The following is a 25,207-nucleotide window of genomic DNA, read 5'->3' as shown; positions in this document are numbered from 1 at the left end:
TCCAATCTTTGTCGCTCGATTCCCAAAACTTTTATTTTCTCATACTAATTTTTTTTTTTAAGGATCTTCCAAACATATTTGTTTCAAACTTTCAGTAAATGTTACACAGTACCTCCTGCATAATTTAACACAGCCTTTTTCCAAAAAACTGTACATTTTTGAATATATAAATAAAAAATTGCAAAAAAATGTTGTGAATTTTCATTACAATTGAAAAAAAATCATCTTTAATAACTGAACCAAAATTTTGTAAAATCCCTGTGTTAAATTGTAGCCCATATTCCAATAACTAATCTGTAAAAAGTTCAACTTCCTACCTCAAATACTTTGTGAGGAAAGATGTAATTTATAAGCGTTATTTTAACATTGCAAGTATAGGGCGTTCCGGAGCCCCTTAACGCCACATTTCGCCGCGCTTCCCTAAGGGATACGATAGTCGTACTTCTCACATTAATTTCTGCGGTTATTTCTCGCAGTGTTTCTTGTGTGTTAGCACTGACAACCGTCTGCAAACGCCGCTGCTCTCGGTCGTTAAGTGAAGACCGTCAGCTACTGCATATTTCGTGGTGAGAGGTAATGCCTGAAATTTGGTATTCTCCGCACACTCTTGAAACTATGGATCTCGGAATATTGAATTCATTAACGATTTCCGAAATGGAATGTTCTATTTTTGTAACTCTAACTACTATTCCACGCTCCGAGTCTATTGATTCCCGTCCTACGGCCATAATCACATCGGAAACCTTTTCACATGAATCACCTGAGTACAGATGACAGCTCCGCCAATGCGCTACCCTTTTATGGCTTGGGTGCGCGATACTACCGCCATCCGTACATGTGCATGTCGATATCCCGTGACATTTGTCATCTTAGTGTGTACCGAAAAAGTGACAAAAAACAGGCCGTACATGGTCATCTATGGGATTATGTAATTTGAAGCGGGGCCAGCTCCTCATTTACTTGCGCAAGCGCTCGCGCTGGATGTGTACCAGGCGGCGTGTCAACACGGATCTCTGTCTTCACACACCGCCTGTTATTATACATCCAGTGCACGCTTGCTTGCGCAGGTAAATGAGGAATTGGTCCCGTTTTAACTTTACATAACGCCATAGATGGCCACTGACGGCCGGTTTTTTATCATTTTTTCCGTATACAGAGGCCTGTTAACTCACCAGGTATGGTATAACGGGAGCTATCACGGGAGCGTTCTACGTCGTTTAACGCTACTTTATAAATGACGTCTGCTACATACCCAAAAAATTTCTGACTGTAAAGCTGGGTCCCAATTTCTTTTCTGATCAGAACATGATTTTATTACACCTGATGATGCAACTAAAATCTGCAAAACTGGCTGTGCTTATAAATAAAGTACTTATCACTAAACTGGTTTTGTCTTAAAAGTGATTTATCCAGACTGTGTCTGCTCTGACTACAAAGTCTTGTGCTCAAATATTTTAGCTAACCACTACAAGAGCTCCAGGAAAGCTACCATATTCTTTTGTGCAGTATCATGTTGTATAGCGCCGAAGGTAGCTTCAACGTCGGCAGAGAATTCCAGAAACTAATGTAACGCCATTCCTTGGTGTAAGCAGCTTCACAGCTCAGAAGCTTTCGACGCCCCATGGCATTGCGTTCATGCCTTCTTGACGATAGTAGCAGAGAGTGTTGCACCTGTACACTTTTCAGGCTTTCGCCTCTAGGCAGCCCTGTAGTAGAAATTTGACATCGTTCCAGCGCGGAAGTCATGCAACAAATATATTTGAGAAAGCCGCGTGCAGAATCGCGATCTGGGGGGGGGGGGGGGGGGGAGGAGGGGGCGAGGGAAGGTGTGGCGCCTAGGAAAATTGTGTGAATGGATTAATTCCTTTCATAAAGATGTTAATTGAACTGAAATTAATGCTAAGCTCAAGGAACAGTTTGTATGTGTACCGTTCGGCTGTTTCGTGCAAATACGTGGAAAAAGCACCCGTATTTCTGGGAGGTTTTTGAAGCACGTCACTTCTACACTTTAAACCTGAACGAATTGATTCAGACTTTGCACTAATATAGACAAACGGATAAACTCAAAACAAAATTTTTTTATCCCATAAACTTTTCCGTTCTAGAAATTCGATGATTAGTTAGTTAGTTACTTAGTAAGTTAGTTAGTTAGTTTCATGCTCCATGGATCATTTTCAACGACAAATCGTAATGATGTGGAACGAGTAATTTTACATTCACACCGTAAATTAATTTGTACATATGATTATATGCTGAACACTTCTAAGTTTCTTTTTAAAGAAAAAATGTATACAAGTATACAGATATGAGGTAGTAGTTCCTGCCCACCACTCTTTGCAGATTAAATAATAGAAATTCTTCACGGAATAGGAGTTGACAAGGATAAACTTTCTCTGCTAGTTTTAAAACTTTATTCTGCTGTCTGTCTGAAGCAGGTTAGTAGTTACTGGCATCTTTCTTATCATCTTTCTTGAAGAAGGATTTAACAATGGCTTATTGCAGTCTATCTGTGGAGTCTGTTCTTCCAAACATGCCTGAAAGAACAGTTACCATTTTGATACTGCAGCAGCTATGAATCAAGACACATAGGAATTCAGGACATAGGTTGCCACTGGGCATTGATTTATAACAATAGGGCAAGTTCAACATTTGCTCTGAACCAGGCTTCGAACCCGATTCTACTACTTAGTAGGCAGATGCGCTGACTACTACGCCTTCCGGATGAGGTGGTCATCACAAGCCTCATTGTTTACGACATCTCGTGGTTAATATATAAGTAAGATGAAGACAGCCAATGGTCTTTCCACTGCAGATGCACACCAAACTCGAACTATTACGGGAATTGTAGTGGTCGGCGCATCTGCCAACTAAGCAGGGACTCGAGTCCGAATCCTGGTATAGCACAAATTTTCTGTGTGTCCCACTGATATAAATCTACGTCCACTGGCAGCTAATGCCTTAAATTGCCTTGTATATTTGGATTTCTGAAAAAATGCTTTGAGTTAGTGGTGCATTACATATTTCGGATAAGACTGGACTTGTTATATGCGAACAAATCTTTAGTATTCTACTGAAAGCAGCACCAAAACCAAATGAATTTTTTTTGAGAGAATGTATAATTTTCATAATTTCAGAAGGAGAATTTGCTTGTATGTTCATATAACAGCATTTTATGAGAGTTACTTTTTCAACATTGTGCTGTGATTTCTCTCTTGAATTGTGTGTCCCTGTGCTTTCTACTGTATTTGAGAAATGATTATTAAATAAATTTGCTAACTGTGTCTCATTCTTTATAGCCCTTCCATTCATTTCAATAATGATGCGATCCTATTCTGTGGCTGATTGTCCTCTCTCGTTTCACTAAGTTCCATACGGGCTTAAGTCTGTTGTCGGAATTGCTGATTTCTGACATTAAGTGGATATTCCTTGATTTTTACTAAAGTCGAACTAAATGTAGCATGAATAATACATTCTTACGTGAATGGAATGTGCAGAAATGGTTTAAAGTGATTCAAATAAATAATAATGCACTCTTAAGATAGAATTGAAAACACACTTTCAAAAATTTCAAGTGAAAAAACCACCTATTTTTGACGTTTTTTACGTGCACTATTTTTATGTTTCAAATTGCTTGTAAAAACACGTTTTATAGGAGATTTTTGAAGCGCGCCACTTATATGTATGTAACTTGTGCAAATCGCTTCAACTTTTGTAAGAAGGTAGATAAATACGTGTAATTGTCACGATATAAGCAACGTGGTTCGAAAGAAAATAAAAAACCAATACTGAATCAGTCGGCACCTGAGTTAACGAAAAGTGCATAAACTGTCAAGCTGTGGAGGTCTGATGTTAAAATTATAGTAGAGTAAAAGTTGGGAACCACAATGAAAAATGCTCCTACCAATGCACAAAAATACTCGAACGTCTTCTAGACGGAGATAGGGATGTAAAAGAAAGGAACAAGCTTCGAGACTTATCTGGCAGCTTCAAAGGAATTTAAATGGAAACGTTTTGACATATTAGCGCTTTTTTGCAAGTTAACCCTGCTTCTCCAGCGCAGTGAGCTCTATTAGCTGCAAGGTGTTGGCACACTTCCATCTTGCGATTTATAGGCTACAGTTCCTGATCATCTGACCAAAATGCAGAAGCTTTCCTAACAATAGTAAACAATATATATTATCATATAGCAGAACAGCATACATTGAGCTGTGCTGCGGCTCGCGTTGGTGCTGTTTGTAGGGTTCCAGCCTCTGTTGGAGGCCACACCGCATCATTTAGCTGGCATGGTTGCAGTTGTTTGTCTTCTTCTTGTGTTGACCGGCGCCACTTGGTTTCGCAAGCGTTGCCTGTCCGATAGTGGCAGCAGCGGCGGTTATCGATATGTAGTAACTGTGGTCCGGTCTTTGGGGCGACGTTGTTGTTCTTCCAGGTCTTGTCTGTGTTAATTTCGCTTGAGGACTCAGGAGGAGCCAGGTGCACGTATTGCGAGAAAACGCCGGGACCGCTGGCGGCGCACATGGACTGCTGGATCGAAGGCCTGTGGTCACGAGGGTGCACAACCTCCTCGTAAACTGGATCCTGCAAGCTTTAAGTTGAGTGCATTTGGATTCAAGTAGAAAAACCACCACCATTGTGAGATCTTGGGACTCTCCAGTGACCTGGGTTTGTGTTGCTGTTCGTATTGTTGCCGAGGCGAAGAGCAGCGAGTGGAGTGCTTGGGGAAGGTGGGTCTGATTAGCTTTCCTGGACTTCTAATTACTATTAATTGTGTTAAGTTTGTTACTATTTGTTAAGTTCAGCCAGTGGTATTTTTCCTGCCTGGTGGCCGCTAACGCCCCAGTTACCTGCCCTGGGGTTAGTGTATGTAACGGCAGTGTACGTTTCCTCGTCTTGCCGCTGCTGTCTGCTGAGGCGTGTAGTTTCAAAAAATGGTTCCAATGGCTCTGAGCACTATGGGACTTAACATCTGAAGTCATCAGTCCTCTAGAACTTATATCTACTTAAACCTAAGTTACCTAAGGACATCACACACATCCATGCCCGAGGCAGGACTCAAACCTGCGACCGTAGCAGTTGCGCGGTTTCGGACTGAAGCGCCTAGAACCACTCGGCCACAGGGGCCGGCCTGTGTAGTTTTGACAGCTTGCTTGATTGTAGGTTGATTGGCGATTCTTCTACTCTGCTGGTAGTGATTCCTTTCTAGTTACGGGCGCTCTAAGCACAGTATTCTGGCGGGTGGCGTCCAGACCGCTGGTTCCGACTTTGACGTATTTTTACATCTTTGCATTTGGTTTATTGGACGTCAGGTAGCCTCAGCAAGATTATCATTAATCATTCGTTGGACTGCCACTGGTCTGAGTTACCATCTTGTGAAGTGAATTCAACTCTTGGCTGCCTATCTCATCGCTTGCAAATGTGTTTTTGCCAGACCTACTCAGAAGTCGATTCCTGGTGCACCGTCTGTGACTGGCCCTTGTGTTTTATTATTGTATTTGCAGTTTTCTTGTATATTTCTAAATTTTTTAATATAATTGCCATTCTTGGCGTTACAGCAGGTTTAAATGATTGTGCTACCAAGTTTACCATCATCTTGTCTCACCTGTTTGGTGGTCAGTTTCTTGTCCTTTTAAATCAACCTTTGCTGTTGTATTTGCTGTTTTACTGTATGTTTGTTAAATTTTTTTATAATTGCCGTTCTTGGCGTTAAAGCCTTTCTGCCATGACTGTAGTTACTTTCCCTAAAATTCTAATTGTGATCACATTGGCTTGTTTTTAAAACATTATTTGCTGTGTCTGTATTTTATGCTCATTTGGTAAATTGAAACGCACTGACAGCACTATTAATTACACAGTTGTTTATTCCTTCATTAACAACGTGTGATATCTTTATTTATTGCTGAGTCCGTAATTACCGTTTTAAAATAAATGTGTGTAACTGCAAAAGGGAACCAATAGTAACTGATTACGGTCCCGTCCACAATCGTAACCGAATCCTGCCTTCCTTGACTACTAGTTTTCATAGATGTTGTACTTAAAAAAGTTTTCTGGATGGATAGAATGTTTGGGTGTAGATTTGTTTCCTGAGGGAGTGTATCATGTGTTATTTTTCTTTACTTGAAACGATGTGCTGTATTACATGAGAGTGTTACTAATACTGTTAATTTAAAGAACACGAATATATCAAGATGTTTTGATTTAAATGTCTTTCAAGCTGCCGAGTTGAAAAGCTGGTTCCCTTCTTTTACGCCCCTAACACTGTCCAGGATATATTCGCCTTTTTTATGCTATGGTAGCAGCATTTTTCCAGCTGATATTTTCTTATTCCATTTTTAAACGGTAGGAAAAGTAAGTTTTTTTTTCAAATATGCCAGGTACAAAATGGTCATGTACTTAGGAACAAATATTCTACTGAAATTTGACAGCGTTTTGGCACTGAAAAATCTTGTCAAAAATGTATTCAATATTCTATGTGTTACGTTACTGCTTTGCTTCGGGCCAATAATCAATAAGTGAAGTCCAATTAAGCGGAAATATTATCAAAAATCTGTTACAAGTTCTATAAATACTGAAACAGCAGCTATTGAAAACTAACAAATTTCCATTTTCGAGACGGGTAAAACTGTTTAGACATTAAATAAATTCAGTTCATTAGCAAGTATTATTTGTTGCATGGTAGAAGACAGCCCAATTCAAGATACAAAATGGTGAACGACCAACAAAGAATGACTTAACCGTCCACACCTTATATGACTTGTTTTAAAATTATGTAGTATTTTGCTCCCCACGAAATTCCCGAAATGAAGGATTAACAATAGCTTCCAAACAGCTTATATGTATATTGTGCAGAACTTAGATGTGTAGAACTCAGAATATTTGTGAATACTACACAGAACACAACCTAACGTCTCACCAGAACAAAAACTGTAGACAATAGCGGGAACTGCTTGCGGTGATTCCAAATGCGCGTTCCTTCCTGTGGTTCAAAAACCGGTCGTTAGACTGAAGCACCAACCAGGAAGCAACATTCCTTCCTATATACACTATCCCCAAGGCATAACTCTCTCCCCTACTAAAATCGCTGAGGACCGATGGGTCACGATAAATAAAGTTCTGTTGTAAAGCGCGTTAATATTTGGTGAGATTTTCGGAGTCTAAAATACTATGTAAGACTCGAGCAGGACCAGGATTTGGCTTTCTCTGCTTCGTGCCAAGCATAAATGTAATTAACTGGGGAAATGCTTTATTCTTTGTAGTGTTTTAGGAAGTGACCACATTTCAGAATAGATGATTTTTCCTTTCGAAAGATAAATCTGTTTTGATTGACCCATTGATAGAGGTCCTTCCCTAACGAAGGAACTTGTTTTCCTTTCTTTACCTGTTTGATGGTGAGAGAGCATCCTGTGCTCGTGTTTCATGCAAACAAGAAGGTAAGTTCCTAGAATTAATTTTCGCTCTGTAGTGGTGTGTGCTACGATTGAAACTTCCTTTGAGATTAAAGCTTTGTGCCATACCGGGGCTCGAAATTGGGACTTTTGCTTTTCGAGGGCAAATATTTTACCGAGGAAGCTATCCAAGCAGGTCTCAGGACGCGTCATTACAGTTTTACTTCTGCCAGTACCTCGTCTACTGCCTTCCAAATTTCACTGTTCTCCTGTACAACTTGCGGAACTACTACTCCTGGAAGAAAGAATGTTGCGGAGACATGGCTTAGCCGCAGCCTGGAAGGCTGTTCCCGGAATGTATTTTCACTATGCAGTGGAGTGTGCTCTGGCCTGAAACTTACTGGCAGGTTACAACTGTGTGCCGCACCGGAACTCGAACCTGGACCTACCGACTGAGTTATCCAAACCCCTAGGCTGTGGCTAAGCCTTTTCTCTGGAATATTCTTTCTTCCAGACGTGCTGGTCCCGCATGGTACGAAAGACACCTTCTGTGAAGTTTTGAAGGTAGAAAATGTACTGGCGAAGGTAACAGTGTGAGGTCGGGTCCTGTTGAGTTTGGGTAGCTCATACGGTAGAGCACTTGTCAGCTAGCGGCAAAGGTCCCAGGTTCGAACCCAGATCTAGCTCACAGTTTTACTCTGCCAATAGGGAGGTGTTACCGGCATCCAGCTCTTTAAGTCAGTGGGCCCATACAGAAAATCAAGGTGTATGTATGTAAGAGGGTGTCCATTAGCACCAACAAAAAAGTAGCGAGTTATAACACCACCAGTTACTATTAAATTTGCAGTACACCGGTAATGTTATTCGTGGGAAAGGATTTTTATGGCCGTGACTTTATGTAACGGAAACGTATCAGATTATTTCTCGATTCTAGAAAGATTGTTATTGAGAGAAACAATAGAAAAACAAACGGGAGTCGAAACAAGTTTCTATTTGTAATCAAGCAAACTGTAGTTATGTAAAAAGAAACGGTCGCCAGCCTAATTAGAAAAAGTTGTACTCATTACTAGTGTGTTTCATAAAGAAAGTTAACTGTGTGGATTGAATTTACTTGATACTTAACTTCTGTTTTTCTGATAAGATAGTAGCACAATTTACAAGTAATGTTCCAGCGAATTGCTTGAACTACACCGGAGAAGTATTAATGTGTTTAGGCAACAACTGGTTCTCAATAACACTTACTATCTGTACATTACAGTAAGAAGACAATGATAATCATAGGTAAACGGTTACTAATGGAAGAGCGCAATTGACATGGAAACAGGTTCTGTTGTCAGTTAAATTATATGAAATTCTTACTACTGAAATAGTTTTGAATTAATAGTATCTTCTGTTGTTGTTGTTGTTGTTGTGGTCTTCAGTCCAGAGACTGGTTTGATGCAGCTCTCCTTGCTACTCTATCCTGTGCAAGCTCCTTCATCTCCCAGTACCTACGGCAACCTACATCCTTCTGAATCTGTTTAGTGTATTCATCTCTTGGTCTCCCTCTACGATTTTTACCCTCCACGCTGCCCGACAAAACTAAACTGGTGATCCCTTGATGCCTCAGAATATGCCCTGCCAACCTATCCCTTTTTCTAGTCAAGTTGTGCCACAAATTTCTCTTCTCTCCAATTCTATTCAATACCTCCTCATTAGTTATGTGATCTACCCATCTAATCTTCAGCATTCTTCTGTAGCACCACATTTCAAAAACTTCTATTCTCTTCTTGTCTAAACTATTTATCGTCCACGTTTCACTTCCATACATGGCCACACTCCATGCAAATACTTTCAGAAACGACTTCCTGACACTTAAATCTATATTCGATGTTGACAAATTTCTCTTCTTCAGAAACACTTTCCTTGCCATTGCCAGTCTACACTTTATATCTTCTCTACTTCGACCATCATCAGTTATTTCGCTCCCCAAATAGCAAAACTCATTTACTACTTTAAGTGTCTCATTTCCTAATCTAATTCCCGCAGCATCACCCGATTTAATTCGGCTACATTCCATTATCCTCGTTTTGCTTTTGTTGATGTTCATCTTATACCCTCCTTTCAAGACACTGTCCATTCCGTTCAACTGCTCTTCCAAGTCCTTTACTGTCTCTGACAGAATTACAATGTCATCGGCGAACCTCAAAGCTTTTATTTCCTCTCCATGGATTTTAATACCTACTCCGAACTTTTCTTTTGTTTCCTTTATTGCTTGCTCAATATACAGATTGAATAATATCGGGGATAGGCTACAACCCTGTCTCACTCCCTTACCAACCACTGCTTCCCTTTCATACCCCTCGACTCTTGTAACTGCCATATGCTTTCTGTACAAAGTGTAAATATCTTTCGCTCCCTGTATTTTACCCCTGCCACCTTCAGAATTTGAAAGAGAGTATTCCAGTCAACATTGTCAAACGCTTTCTCTAAGTATACAAATGCTAGATACGTAGGTTTGCCTTTCCGTAATCTATTTTCTAAGATAAGTCGGAGGGTCAGTACTGCCTGACGTGTTCCAACGTTTCTACGGAATCCAAACTGATCTTCGTCGAGGTCGGCTTCTACCTGTTTTTCCATTCGTCTGTAAAGAATTCGTGTTAATATTTTGCACCCGTGGCTTATTAAACTGATAGATCGGTAATTTTCACATCTGTCAACACCTGCTATCTTTGGGATCGGGATTATTATATTCTTCTTGAAGTCTGAGTGTATTTCGCCTGTCTTATACATCTTGCTCATTAGATGGTAGAGTTTTGTTAGGCCTGGCTCTCTCAAGGCTGTCAGTAGTTCTAATGGAATGTTGTCTACTCCCGGGGCCTTGTTTCGACTTAGCTCTTTCAGTGCTCTGTCAAACTCTTCACGCAGTATCATATCTCCTATTTCATCTTCGTCTACATTGTCTTCCATTTCTATGACATTGTCCTTAAGAACATCGCCCTTGTACAGATCCTCTATATACTCCTTCCACCTTTCTGCTTTCCCTTCTTTGCTTAGAACTGGGTTTCCATCTGAGCTCTTGATATTCATGCAAGTGGTTCTCTTTTCTCCAAAGGTCTCTTTAATTTTCCTGTAGACAGTATCTAACTTACGCCTAGTGATATAAGCCTCTCCATCCCTACATTTTTCCTCTAGCCATCCCTGCTTAGCCATTTTGCACTTCCTGCTGATCTCATTTTGAGACGTTTGTATTCCTTTTTGCCTGCTTCATTTACTGCATTTTTATATTTTCTTCTTTCATCAATTAAATTCAATATTTCTTGTCACCCAAGGATTTCTATTAGCCCTCGTCTTTTTACCTACTTGATCCTCTGCTTCCTTCACTTTTTCGTCTCTCAAAGCTACCCATTCTTCTTCTACTGTATTTCTTTCCCCCATTCTTGTCACTCGTTCCCTAATGCTCTCCCTGAAGCTCTCTACAACCTCTTGTTCTTTCAGTTTATCCAGGTCCCATCTCCTTAAGTTCCCACCTTTTTACAGTTCCTTCAGTTTTAATCTACAGTTCATAACCAATAGATTGTGGTCAGAGTCCACATCTGCCCCTGGAAATGCCTTACAATTTAAAACCTGGTACCTGAATCTCTGTCTTACCATTATATAATCTATCTGAGACCTTCCAGTATCTCCAGGCTTCTTCCATGTACACAGCCTTCTTTTATGATTCTTGAACCAAGTGTTAGCTATGATTAAGTTATGCTCTGTGCAAAATTCTACTACGTTTCCTTCTCTTCTTTTTCCTACTATCGAGTTCCAGTCACCCATGACTATTAAATTTTCGTCTCCCTTCACTATCTGAATAATTTATCTCATCATACATTTCATCAATCTCTTCGTCATCTGCAGAGCTAGTTGGCATATAAACTTGTACTACTGTGGTAGGCATGGGCTTCGTATCTATTTTGGCCACAATAATGCATTCACTGTGCTGTTTGTAGTTGCTTACCCGCTTTCCTATTTTCCTATTCATTATTAAACCCACTCCTGCATTACTCCTATTTGATTTTGTATTTATAACCCTGTATTCACCTGACTAGAAGGCTTGTTCCTCCTGCCACCGAACGTCACTAATTCCCACTATATCTAACTCCAACCTATCCATTTCGCTTTTTAAATTTTCTAACCTACATGCCCGATTAAGGGATGTGACATTCCACGCTCCGATCCGTAGAATGCCAGTTATCTTTCTCCTGATAACGACACCCTCCTGAGTAGTCCCGACCCGGAGATCCGAATGGGGGACTATTTTACCTCTGGAATATTTTACCCAAGAGGACGCCATCATAATTTAACCATACAGTAATTATTATTTACATTAATTAATTAATCATTAATTATTATTTACATTTTTCAACGAACATTCTCTACCCTATATTATTTAGGTCAAATGGAACATGTGGCACATTGATCTAGTGTAATTTGAATAATTGTAGCCAGTGGCTTATTTTTGATTGCTGTTATTGTAATATGACATTTAAACTTGGCTCAACAACCAACACGGGGGACCCAAAAACTAATTTGTCGGTAGATTCAGATCGTAGCTGAACATTTTAGTCACAACAACAAATGAGAAACGGTGTTAACTACATTACACATGAAATTGTGAGCACTATTATTTCAATGAAAAGAATCTTTGAACTGAGTGCTTTAACTGTCCATTCATGAAAATTAGTATTTCAAAATGTATGCTCACTAAATAATTATGTACTTTACAACTCCACAAAGTTTGTTAATTTTTGTTAAGGAAAATAATGGCTTTTCAGTTAAGTAAAAAAAGGTACTCGGATTCATAATAGTATTTGGGAGAGGACCCTTTCTAGGTACATGACCAAGGATCAAATACGGTGGTTTAACAGAAAGTTCAAAGAACAAAAAACTATTATTGAAAACGAAACCATATAACTGTTCCACGCAATTTTTCAGTACCCAACTGCTAATGTGTGATGAAGGTGGTGGCAGCGTCGATCTCCTGTCCTAATCAAAAAAAGGGCGTCAAAAGTATCCATGGCTCTTCCTGTGTGACGGGCTCTCAAAATTCTCTTCTTAGCGTCGGATTCTCATAGTACAGAACTAACCAAAGTATGCCACAAATAATAAGCCACATTACCTCCACATCCGATGCTGTATTATATAATCTAGCAGTTCTTCTCGCCTCTCTCACTTCACAAGACGCGCACCCACTGCCTGATGGCCACCGACTGACTGACTCACGCTACATAGGAGCCTTGCAGTTCGATTGCCAGATACATCCTTTCTATTCCCGTCTTGCCAGTTCCGTTGGGGAGAGACTTTTCTCCAAGTTTCACATGATTACAAACCTACTTTCCCAATGCATGAACCAGTATTGCAATTAAATGTTTAGCTTTTACGTTCTTTTACAGCACATTACCTTTGTAATTTTATTCATGGATTAATTACAATTACATAAATTATCATAAAATAGAATAAAATACCAGGTGATCAAAAAGTCAGTATAAATTTGAAAACTGAATAAATCTCGGAATAATGTAGATAGAGAGGTACAAATTGACACACATGCTTGGAATGACATGGGGTTTTATTAGAACCAAAAAAATACAAAAGTTCAAAAATGTCCGACAGATGGCGCTTCATCTGATCAGAATAGCAATAATTAGCATAACAAAGTAAGACAAAGCAAAGATGATGTTCTTTACAGGAAATGCTCAATATGTCCACCATCATTCCTCAACAATAGCTTTAGTTGAGGAATAAAGTTGTGAACAGCACTGTAAAGCATGTCCGGAGTTATGGTGAGGCATTGGCGTCGGATGTTGTCTTTCAGCATCCCTAGAGATGTCGGTCGATCACGATACACTTGCGACTTCAGGTAACCCCAAAGCCAATAATCGCATGGACTGTCTAGGGACCTGGGAGGCCAAGCATGACGAAAGTGGCGGCTGAGCACACGATCATCACCAAACGACGCGCGCAAGAGATATTTCACGCGTCTAGCAATATGGGGTGGAGCGCCATCCTGCATAAACATCGTACGTTCCAGCAGGTGTTTGTCAGCCAGGCTGGGGATGATGCGATTCTGTAACATATCGGTGTACCTCTCACCCGTCATGGTAGCAGTTACAAAACACCAAAATCACGCATTTCCTCGAAGAAAAAAGGGCCGATAACCGTAGATGTGTTAAATCCAACTCATACCGTGACTTTCTCGTCGTGCAATGGAGTTTCCACGACAGTTCTAGGAATTTCGGTAGCCCAAATTCTGCAGTTGTGGGCGTGAAATGAGCTTCGTCGGTCCACAACACGTTACTCAACCGTCATCTTCCGCCATCTTTTGAAACGCCCACACCGCAAATGCCCTCCGCTTCACTAAATCGCCAGGTAACAGTTCATGATGCCGATGGATTTTGTGCGGATAGCATCGGAGGGTACGTACGCCTCAGTGCCCACCAAACAGTAGTGTATGGAATGTCGGTGCGACGTGCGACTGCACGAGCGCTGACTTCCCCGCGCATAGACGAACCCGCTATAGTCTCCATATCTTCCTGAACTGTCTCAGCAGCATCACGCCTTATGCTCGGTCGGCCACTACGGGGTCTATCGTCTAAACAACCCGTGGCTTCGAACTTCGAAATCATTCTCGCCACAGCTGCATTTGTCAACGGACCTTTACCCGTTCGAATCCCCTTGCTATGGCGATAGGATCGTAACGCTGAACTAGCACATTCCCCATTCTGACAATACAGCTTCGCTAAAAGCGCCTTTTCTGGTAACGTCAACATGCTGCGACTACTGGCGCATCTGATTCTCTCTCTCATTACAGCTCCTTTTATAGACGATTGTCATGTGCAGTCACTGACGTTTTGCTGTCCAGCACCATCTGTCAGACATTTTGTGAACTTTGTTTTTTTTGGGTTCTAATAAAACACCATGTCATTCCAAGCATGTGTGTCAATTTGTACTTCTCTATCTACATTATTCCGTGGTTTATTAAGTTTTCAAATTTATACTGACTTTTTGATCACCCGGTATTTACTTCGATGTTACATCAAAGAGTTACATTATACAGAAATCACATTAAGTAAAAATAAGGAAGTCAGATAAGACTGTTATCGGTAATATCGATAATATTATTGCAGAGTGAGGTCTTATTCACCTGACCTTCTGGTACCTCGCAGGACGGAGTACACTATGGTGTGGTTAAAGTTATGTAGGTTAGGTGCAATATGTTCCTTGTTTGGTGCAACACTCAGGCACACTATGGCACCTCGAATGGTCAGTTAAATTGGCCAATCTTATTCCCTTGTAAATATTTGCAAGTATTTGGAAGATTGACTAAAATATAGGAATCAACATTCTCGGATTTTGAGAGCCGTATGGGAATGAATCATCAATGTGTGGCTTCAGTTATACGCGACATACCTGAAGAAAACTGTGGACCGAAGAAAACTGTGGACTATCTGTCCTCGAACTGAAGCGATTATCAAATCTACAGGGTTTGTCCGGAAGGTAATGCTTGGCATTTCTTTTTTTAAAAAAATTTTGCTCAGATACTTTCAACAACTCAAACTTCTTTGAAGTATGACCCTTCTGCATCAGCACATTTTTGCTAATGCAATCGGGATGTTCTTCACAGAAGCCATAGAAGTAGCTTGCACGTTGTCCACTGACTCGAGATGCTTTCCTTTGAGGTCCCATTTCAGGGGAAGAAACAAAAAGAAAGTCCGCTGGAGCCAGATCGGGACTGTAGGGCGGCTGTGGCACGGTTGCCACGCAGATACAGGCAGGTAGGCCATGACGACAAAGGCGGTGTGGATCGGCAGGTACATCTTTTCTATTCTAGGCACGGAACTCCTTTCGGACGCGGGCGAAAATTGAGAACTGACGGCGAGGCGAGAGGGTATACTATCAACCTTACATAAAAAGAAAACAAAGAGGACTTCGCCTCGGACTTACTCATGCGAGCCTTACCCTGACGGCTGCCAGTGTGGCCGAGCGATCCAAGGCGCTTCAGTCTGGAACCGCGCGACCGCTACGGTCGCAGGTTCGAATCCTGCCTCGGGCATGAATGTGTGTGATGTCCTTAGTTTAAATAGAATTAAGTAGTTCTAAGTTCTAGGGGACTGATGACCTCAGATGTTAAGTCCCATAGTGCTCAGAGACATTTGAACCATTTTGAACCTTCCCCTGAAGCGGCGACGACGTCGTGTGCCACTTCGCATTCTGCCTCCTTGACTCCGGGTCGTACTGAAAGACCCATGACTCAACCCCAGTGGCCACAGTGCCCAGGAAATTGGGATGATTTTCACAGAGCTGCTTGAATTCTTCATACACTTCCACTCCGCGTTGCTTTTGCAAGTCAGTCAAAAGTCTGGACACAAGTTTGCGTAAATCTTCCACATGGCCAAATCTTCGGACACAGTCCCATGAACAACCGTTTTCGCCATGTCCAATATTTCCGACATCAAGCGAACACTCATTCGACAGTCTGAATCCAATAACTGGCGCACTCGATTCACATGGTCATCCGTTCGCGATGCTGATGGGCGTCGCGTGCGGGTGTCGTCGGCGATCTCCTTCCTACCATCGCTTAACATTTTTTGCCACTGTAATATGGAAAGCAATCTTCTCAAACGCTTCAAGTGTGCCAAAACTTTCTAGCGGCGTCTTATTGAGTTCCGCGCAAAACTTTATTGCATAGCGTTGATCTAAAGATTTCTCCATCGTAAGTTCAAGGTTCACCGCAGAATCCGTCCTAACCTTCCAAGAGTACGGAGGCAACAGAGTGACCCCGACCCTTCCAAACCGGTCCGATCTCTCTGTGACCTGTAGTCGCGTCACAAAAAATTGTAACATTACTTTCTGCCGGACACACCCTGTAGGGGCGATTTTGCACAGTATTAGCATAATGCCTGGAGCGCTTCCGTGTTTGTTGTCGTCCGTTTGGAGGCAGCGCTGAAGCAGCTAAGGTTGGCGAGTGACGGTGTTCAGCTCTGTTGCGAGTCCATCATCGTCTGTGGCGCGGTCGCGGCGTCGCAGGGGCGGGTCCTCAATAGCCGTCATTAGCCGAGCCACGTCACGGGGGAGTGTTTGCCTGATGACGGCGGCAGCAGCTGGCATCGCGCTCCTGGCGCCCGGCGCGCGCCACCTGCTTATTGATCTGCGGCAACAAAGGAAGCCGCCGGTCTCTGCTCGCCGCTCCAAAGGCGCAGGCACGCAGTCCGCCTCTGGCGGCCGCCGCAGCCGACGCGCACTTCGATTGCCTTCGGCGTTCCCGGCGGCGCGGTCCTCCTGTTGCCAATAACGGGGCCACTCGATCCCGGATGCCTATCGGGCTATCGATGTCTGCCCAGTCGGACAGAACGGCCCGGCTGCGCCCTTTCCCTCAGAGGGAGGCGATTTAGGGGTTCCTGTCGCAGTGCTGGGGATAAAAAAAAGCAGTGGCAGGTGCGCTATATCGTGCGTTCCGGGAAAGACGCTACCCTGGGCTCATGTGTTGTCGCACCTGTAGAGCGAGATGTGACGTGTGTCTCGCAAGAACACAACGCGCAGTATGGGTGCAAGCGAGCGGTACAAATAAAATACTTAGAAGACAACTAAACTATCGTAACAACAATGCTTTAGGTAAAGAAACACTTTGTCAGGAACACATAACGCGTTTCGAATCCCTGGTATTTATCTTGAGGTGATACCTATAGTCAAACGTTCTCTTACAACGGATACAGGCCATCGTAACGTCAGTTACGTAAATTTTAAAAGTACTGTATTTTTGCATATCAATTTAATGCAATTCTTCTAGCTTTACAATTAAGTGCCTTTAAAGTACATAGCGAGAGAAGTGTCGAAGTTGTTAACAATGGACTCACATTTGGAAAGATGGTGGCATTACTGTAATTTGTATACTCTATTTAAAAACTAAAGTAATAATTATTTTTTAAATTGATTGCGGCAATGGGGAACGACATAACTTGCTTCCATTAGCTCGTTGTTTGGCGTTGTCTGGCGTCAATCAGTAAACTACTTCTCATATCGGAGAGTTTAAAAAATTACGGCTATAATTACTCAATCAAGTATTTACGCTCCCTGCTACATTTATTTTATGTTCCACATTAATGTAACATTCGTAGGAAAACTTTTTTAAGTTCGATCGTATGAAAATCCCTGGACTGCAAAGTTTTATTATCTGACAGCAGGAGGGAAACTGTTTCGATGTTATTAATTTTAATTTTAATCCTCCCGACATCAGCCATTGAACAACAACTGAAAATATGATCAAAATCAATGCACCCCACATCAGCTCATACATGCGCTCTCTCTCTCTCTCTCTCTCTCTCTCTCTCGGCCGGCCGCGGTTGCCGTGCGGTTCTAGGCGCTCCAGTCCGGAGCCGCGCTGCTGCTACGGTCGCAGGTTCGAATCCTGCCTCGGGCATGGGTGTGTGTGATGTCCTTAGGTTGGTTAGGTTTAAGTGGTGGTGGTGGTTGTTGGGATATTTAAGGGGGACTAAACATAGGTTTAAGTAGTTCTAAGTTCTAGGGGACTAATGACCACAGCAGTTGAGTCCCATAGTGCTCAGAGCCATTTGAACCATTTTTTCTCTCTCTCGGGAGCATACTAGGTTAAGCATGTAATGAACGATAGACGCGTTGTATTACACGGTTGGTCGATAAAATTGCAGCACCATGAGTGCGTCATGCAACAAACATCAAATTGGCGTGAAATCTACTACATGATTGGCTAGGCAGTGATCAGTATTTCAGGGCAGCCGCATAACGTCGGTAAGAGGAAAGCCGCTTACTTTCTGAATGTAATGAAAAACTACTATTCAGAAATCATATTCCAACCTTCGTTTTCGCGTCTCCACCAGCACTGTCCCTCTGCCCGTCTCCGGCCGGTCTCCCGCGTGCCGAACATCGTCACTCAATTGACTACTGCAGTTCCCTTCCCTGAAGCCGTCCTTCTGGTTGGCTACGGCTTATTCTACATTATTTTACATTTTAACATATTTAAATAATCAAAACTCGACCACTTTCACGTTCAAAATAAAGTAACAATAATATTCATTACATAATAAACGTTAAATTCTTTTACATAAAACCAATACAGTTTCCTTCTTAACTGTGAATGTCACGTCGGCCGGGGTGGCCGAGCGGTTCTAGGCGCTACAGTCTGGAATCGCTTGACCGCTACGGTCGCAGGTTCGAGTCCTGCCTCGGGTGTGGGCGTGTGTGATGTCCTTAGGTTAGTTAGGTTTAAGTAGTTCTAAGTTCTAGGGGACTGATGACCTCAGAAGTTAGGTCCCATAGTGCTCAGAGCTATTTGAAACATTTTTTTGAGAATGTCACGGCCAGTAACCTTCCACCAATGTGCATTCTGATAAATAAATAAAGAAGAAAAGTGACTATTATGAACTAAACTTTACAACAAATATTCTATTACCTAATGATTCAATAAGGTGTCTTGCTGTCATCGTTCAATGTATTATGTGTAGCGGAAATGATGATCTTGATGCTTGACTGAAAATATTGATAATTTAAATTCATCATATCTTTTAAAGACATAAATTTACAGAGTTGATATTTACAACGTTCGTCATTTCAATGATGCGCTTTTTTATAATATGTCGATCGTTAAGATCGTTCAGATTTTAGCATTTAGGTCTTTGTTACGAAGCTTGTTAATTTCACTATAACAGTAAATCCTAAACTACTGTAGATATGATCAATATTCAACTTTTTATTGGGATCGCCATGAAAATTTAAGAAAGATGGTCGATTAAAATTACTGTGGCTTCGTTCTCTGAATTATAACAGAATTAAATAGTATTCATAAATGTTTCTCATTATGGCCGATCTTAGGTCCGCCGTATTTAACACTTTTACGCCTCCTTGGTCACAAACAGCTCCTACAGGCTTTCCCTATGACGTAGGTTGTCGTCTGTCTCATTCGGACACTATAGCGCTTAGGCCTGATCAGCCTGGCCTCACACAGCACAATAGACACCTGTGAATTTCCCCATCTCGTGGCGAATCTGCGTTCTTTGTGGCACACGGTCCTGGACGACAGTATTCGTTTCACAATTCCTGGAAGGCTGTCTCTTTCGGCCATATACTTAAATGACAGCGAAATGCCCGTTAACTCACAATGCGATGGCTGTATGCCACCTTACTGGGAGGAACTTTATGCTCGCATGGTATCATTCTCTGGTCGACGCTGGAACCAATGTCTTGCTGCGTCAATAACTTCGCCGTCATCCACGTACTGCTTCCTGTGGAGTACCTTTTCCATTGTACCAAAGAGATGGAAGTCGGAAGGTGCGAGATCCGGGTGGTATAGTAGATGAGAATGAAGAGTCTAATGAGGTTTTATGAGCTCCTCTCGGGAGTGCAAACATGTGTGAGAGCTTGCGGTGTCGTGGAGAATATGAAGTTCGTTTGCATCTTTGTGGCTTTGAATACGCTTAAGTCGTGTCTTCTATTTCCTGAAGGTAGCACAATAAATTTCAGAGTTGATCGTTGCACCAGGAGATAGGAAATCAAGCAGAATAAACCCCTTAGAATCCGAGAGGAACCTCTCCATGACATTAACGGCTCAGGGTACGGCATTGAACTTTTTCTTCGGAGCAGATGTGGTGTGGCACCAAGCAATGGATTGCCATTTAGCCGCGCGGAGTGGCCGCGCGGTTTGAGGTGCCATGTCTCGGATTGTGCGGCCCTTCCCGCCGGAGCTTCGAGTCCTCCCTCGGGCATGGGTGTATGTAGTGTTCTTAGCATAAGTTGGTTTAAGTAGTGCGTAAGTCTAGGGACCGATGACCTCAGGAGTTTGGTCCCTTAGGAATTCACACACACGCAGACACACATTGCTGTTTCGTTTCCGGTTCGAAGGGTTGCACATATGTTTCATCGTCTGTGACGATGTTCGAGAAAAAATTGTTACAATCAGCCTCGTAAAGCGTAAGCAATTCGGCACAGATGGTCCTTCGTTGCTCTTTATGGTCTTCTGTTAGGTGGCAATGTACAAAGTGGGCACACGCCTTTGAGTACCTCAACTGGTGGACGAGTATGTGTGAGTGCTATCAACTGAGATGTGCTGTTTGTTAGTGATCCACAGGTCACCTCGAATGAGTGTGCCCGTACCTTCCATCATTGCAGGAGTCACAGCTGTGTGCGGTCGGCAGGCAAGCGGGAGATCGGACATGTTTACACAACTATGTTGCTATAATGACGGACGTCTCGCTCAACAACTCACCGTGCTTTTGTTCACTGCCAGGTCTCCGCAGACATTCTACAGATGCCTATGGATATCTGTGATGCCCAGGTTTTCTGCCAAAAGAAACTCAATATAGCTCTCTGCTAGGATCACACCTCTGTTACTGACCCTATTGTGAAGGCTATGTACAGCGCCACCACCTGTCGGAACGCCATGAAACTTTAGGGGCTGAAGTGGGTATATTCTACAATGTCTCACAACAAAATCGGCAGTTTTCCAACCGAAATTATCCGAGAACAAATGTGCTGCATTACTTATTGAACGACCCTCGTATTAAACAGTATTATAGTACGAGAAGTGGCAAAAGAAGAAAACTTGACTCAGCCTATCAAATGACGATAGTGCTATAATACAGTAATATAATACACTGTAAAATAGTTGCCCCGCCGGAATTAATCAGCATTGCAGAAGAAGGCACGAATAAAAACAAATGTACCAAACCAACAAAACACTTCAAATGGTGCAAATGGCTCTAACCACTATGGGACGTAATACCTGAGGTCATCAGTCACCTAGACTTAGAACTACCTAAATCTAACCTAAGGACATCACACACGTCCATGCCCGAGGCAGGATTCGAACCTGCGACCATAGCAGCAGCGTGGTTCCGGACTGAAGCGCCTAGAACCGCTCGGCCACAGCGGACGGCCAACAAAACACTAACTGAGACTATAGCCCAAAGTATCAATAATCTAGCTCCTCACTATGAAGAGGGCACAATGTAATATACCGCAATAACAACACAACAGGGGAACAATGATACCCAATAGAAGACCTTCGTTCGGTATCTGATCGTAAAATATACATTAACAAAGCTGACAACATCAGATAGACAACACAGATAGACAAATACATCAGCAGTAAGACCTTAACTCTATGAACATTCTGTTGCAAGTAAGAGAAAGACATGCAACACTAAGAAGGGACAAAAATCGCCCAAAGCACAATTCACAAGAGAATTTTACTTGTAGAGCTCTCTTCTACAAATTCGAGGCACAAAACGGCATCGTTGTGTTTCACAAACGTAACATCTTGGTGACTTAAATGAGCTAGCACTGACCCAACTGTTTCTATCGCAACAAGCACTTATCATAAATACTCTGTTCTGGAAAGTAAATGACTCTAAAGTAGCCAACTACTTGCAACAAAAGGTGGTTTTATTCAACATTTGACCATGGTTTCAACGAACTCAACCCCTTTCTTCAGAAATACATGTAACCTGAAGACAATGTAACAGCAGTTAGTACAAAACTCGGAAACATACATGTCAAAACTACTCGTCTTCAGAAACTAAATCCGCACAAAGAGGTGAAAATATAATAAAACATAAACAAAAGAATGAAAACTTTTTTTTTGTCATCAGTCTACTGACTGGCTTGATGCGGCCCGCCACGAATTCCTTTCCTGTGCTAACCTCTTCATGTCAGAGTAGCACTTGCAACCTACGTCCTCAATTATTTGCTTGACGTATTCCAATCTCTGTTTTCCTCTACAGTTTTTGCCCTCTACAGCTCCCTCTAGTACCATGGAAGTCATTCCCTCATGTCTTAGCAGATGTCCTATCATCCTGTCCCTTCTCCTTATCAGTGTTTTCCATATATTCCTTTCCTCTCCGATTCTGCGTAGAACCTCCTCATTCCTTACCTTATCAGTCCACCTAATTTTCAACATTCGTCTATAGCACCACATCTCAAATGCTTCGATTTTCTTCTGTTCCGGTTTTCCCACAGTCCATGTTTCACTACCATACAATGCTGTACTCCAGACGTACATCCTCAGAAATTTCTTCCTCAAATTAAGGCCGGTATTTGATGTTAGTAGACTTCTCTTGGCCAGAAATGCCTTTTTTGCCATAGCGAGTCTGATTTTGATGTCCTCCTTGCTCCGTCCGTCATTGGTTATTTTACTGCCTAGGTAGCAGAATTCCTTAACTTCATTGACTTCGTGACCATCAATCCTGATGTTAAGTTTCTCGCTGTTCTCATTTCTACTACTTCTCATTACCTTCGTCTTTCTCCAATTTACTCTCAAACCATACTGTGTACTTATTAGACTGTTTATTCCGTTCAGCAGATCATTTAATTCTTCTTCACTTTCACTCAGGATAGCAATGTCATCAGCGAATCATATCATTGATATCCTTTCACCTTGTATTTTAATTCCACTCCTGAACCTTTCTTTTATTTCCATCATTAGTACTTACTAAAATTTTGCGTAGGAAAAACACCAAATAATGCAGCGATCTGGCATTTGTCGAATGAAAATAAGCTGTCAGCGCACATCATTGTATACATTATTAAATATGCTGGCCCATACGAACAGGGCTTGCCAAATAAGAATAGTTGAAATCCAGAAATAAAACCAATCAAATAAAATGTCAGGACTTAGAGCTGCACGCCAACTGACAAGCACGGAGAGGATGAGCGCCAGGAGAACAACGCAGGTGGTGCGTGCGCCGATATCGAAGTATGCTTGCGGCGTAAACGGGCAATCAGAGCAAATATATTGAGCGGGGCGTGGGGCAGTGGGAGTGAGAGAACAGTGAGACATAAAGAACGTTAATGGGTGCTATCGTAAATAAAATGTGCTAACTTACGTTAAAACCCTAATAGGACTACAAGTACACTATCACACGAAGAGTAATAAAGTCAATACGTGCGCACGCTATGCTAAATGTACGTGACGGTGAAACAGATCAGTACATAGGTCATCGTACATTGAAAAATGTGCAGTAACGAGAGTGTCTAGAATAAACGTCTTCACAAGATATGTTTTCTCTGGACAAATGTCAGATCGCTTCATTATCTAGTGTTTGTCCGTTATGAAATTTTAGTAAGCACTAGTTTTTATTGTTGTGGTTATGTTTTATTATATATGTAATACTCCCATCCCATTTTGAGGATCTAGTCTTTGTATGACGCGTAAGTTTGATATGTATGTTTCCGAGTTTGTGCTTATTGCTGGTATATTGTCTTCAGGTTACACGTATTTCTGAAGAAGTCGGATCTACATCCGTCCAAACCAAGGTCAGAGGTTAAATAAAACCACCTTTTGTTGCAACTGGTTGGCGGCTTTGGATCCATTTACAGATCTCTAACCGTTGCTGAAGCGCAGCTATGTTCTAAATATTGACGCTCTCTCCTGACTGTCGTAGTAGAAAATCCCTACAACGAAGACTTCCTCTTTCCCAGTAGCACGGTGTCTCTTGGATGCATTAAGCCGAAAACCGTCTACACTCCATAAGGAATGTTGCGTCGCGATGACAGTAAGCTCCACCCAGCCACGGCCGTAAATGCACCCAGCTGCCTTACTGCTTCTTAAGGCTTCGTGTTTCATCTCCAGGCGGCTGCTCCCATGCTCCAGCTTGCAAGGAGAGTTCGTTTTCGCTGGCCAATTCCTATTCTTTTCCCTCCAATGACGACCGTGGCCACCGCGTCCTCCATCTCCACAGGGCCGCTAACACTTGCCAACCCATGATCCAACCATGCCCTAACCTGCACTGAACCTTGCTCACCTCTGCCCTCGGTGGCCTGACGACGTCTCCAACTAGTTGTGGTTGATTCCATTCCGTTCGCCAGACTGTCAACCACTCCACTCTCTCCTTGCTTCGCCATGGCGCTGCGCTCACCAAACTCGCAGGAAAGTGTGCCCTCTGGGGCAACCAGAGCTCTTGATCAGTGCTGGTCAGTCAGCAGTAAGTGCGGGAATTTAGCTGTGCAGCGAATTACTGATTCACGACAGTATGAAATAAGGTCATAAAAGATTTAAAAAAGAATAGGATGGAAAATACATATTTGGGCAGCTTAGAAATCAAAAATGGTTCAAATGGCTCTGAGCACTATGGGACTTAACTGCTGAGGTCATCAGTCCCCTAGAACTTAGAACTACTTAAACCTAACTAACCTAAGGAGATCACACACATCCATGCCCGAGGCAGGATTCGAACTTGCGACCGTAGCGGTCGCTCGGCTCCAGACTGTAGCGCCTAGAACCGCTCGGCCACTCCAGCCGGCGCTTAGAAATCAAATAAAAGAAACTGGAAAGGATTTATAAGAGAGAGGCATGATACGAAAACGAATAACGGTGATTCCGTAAACACTTGATACCGCATAGAAGAAAGTTAGTTACATTGTGAGGAGTGGTAATGTAATAAATAGTCAATAAAGTGTAGCAGTCAAGGCCAAGTGGGAAAGGAAGGCTAATAAATTGTAGGAGATCACCGACTACAAGAACACTCACAGAGTACAAGAATAGCTAATCATTACTGCATATTTACCAAAGAAGACACCGAATGGGGCGATCAGTCAAACATTGCATTGAAATAAATTTCACAAATTTGAAGAGATTCTAGCCAACGAACAATTTCGTTCTGAAATGTCATAGGCGCTACATAGTTATGAATTGAAGAACGCGGAATACTCAAAATACGTTCATGATATTTATAAAATTCGAGAAAACCTTCGACAGTGTGAGATGGAATAATATGTTAAAGATGAGTGATCCAGGGTGCACGGATTAAAAAGAGGATAAGACAAAGATGCCGTCA

Source organism: Schistocerca piceifrons, chromosome 2, assembly GCF_021461385.2.
Source record: "Schistocerca piceifrons isolate TAMUIC-IGC-003096 chromosome 2, iqSchPice1.1, whole genome shotgun sequence".
NCBI lineage: Eukaryota > Metazoa > Arthropoda > Insecta > Orthoptera > Acrididae > Schistocerca > Schistocerca piceifrons.
Note: the sequence above shows the minus strand (reverse complement) of the source record.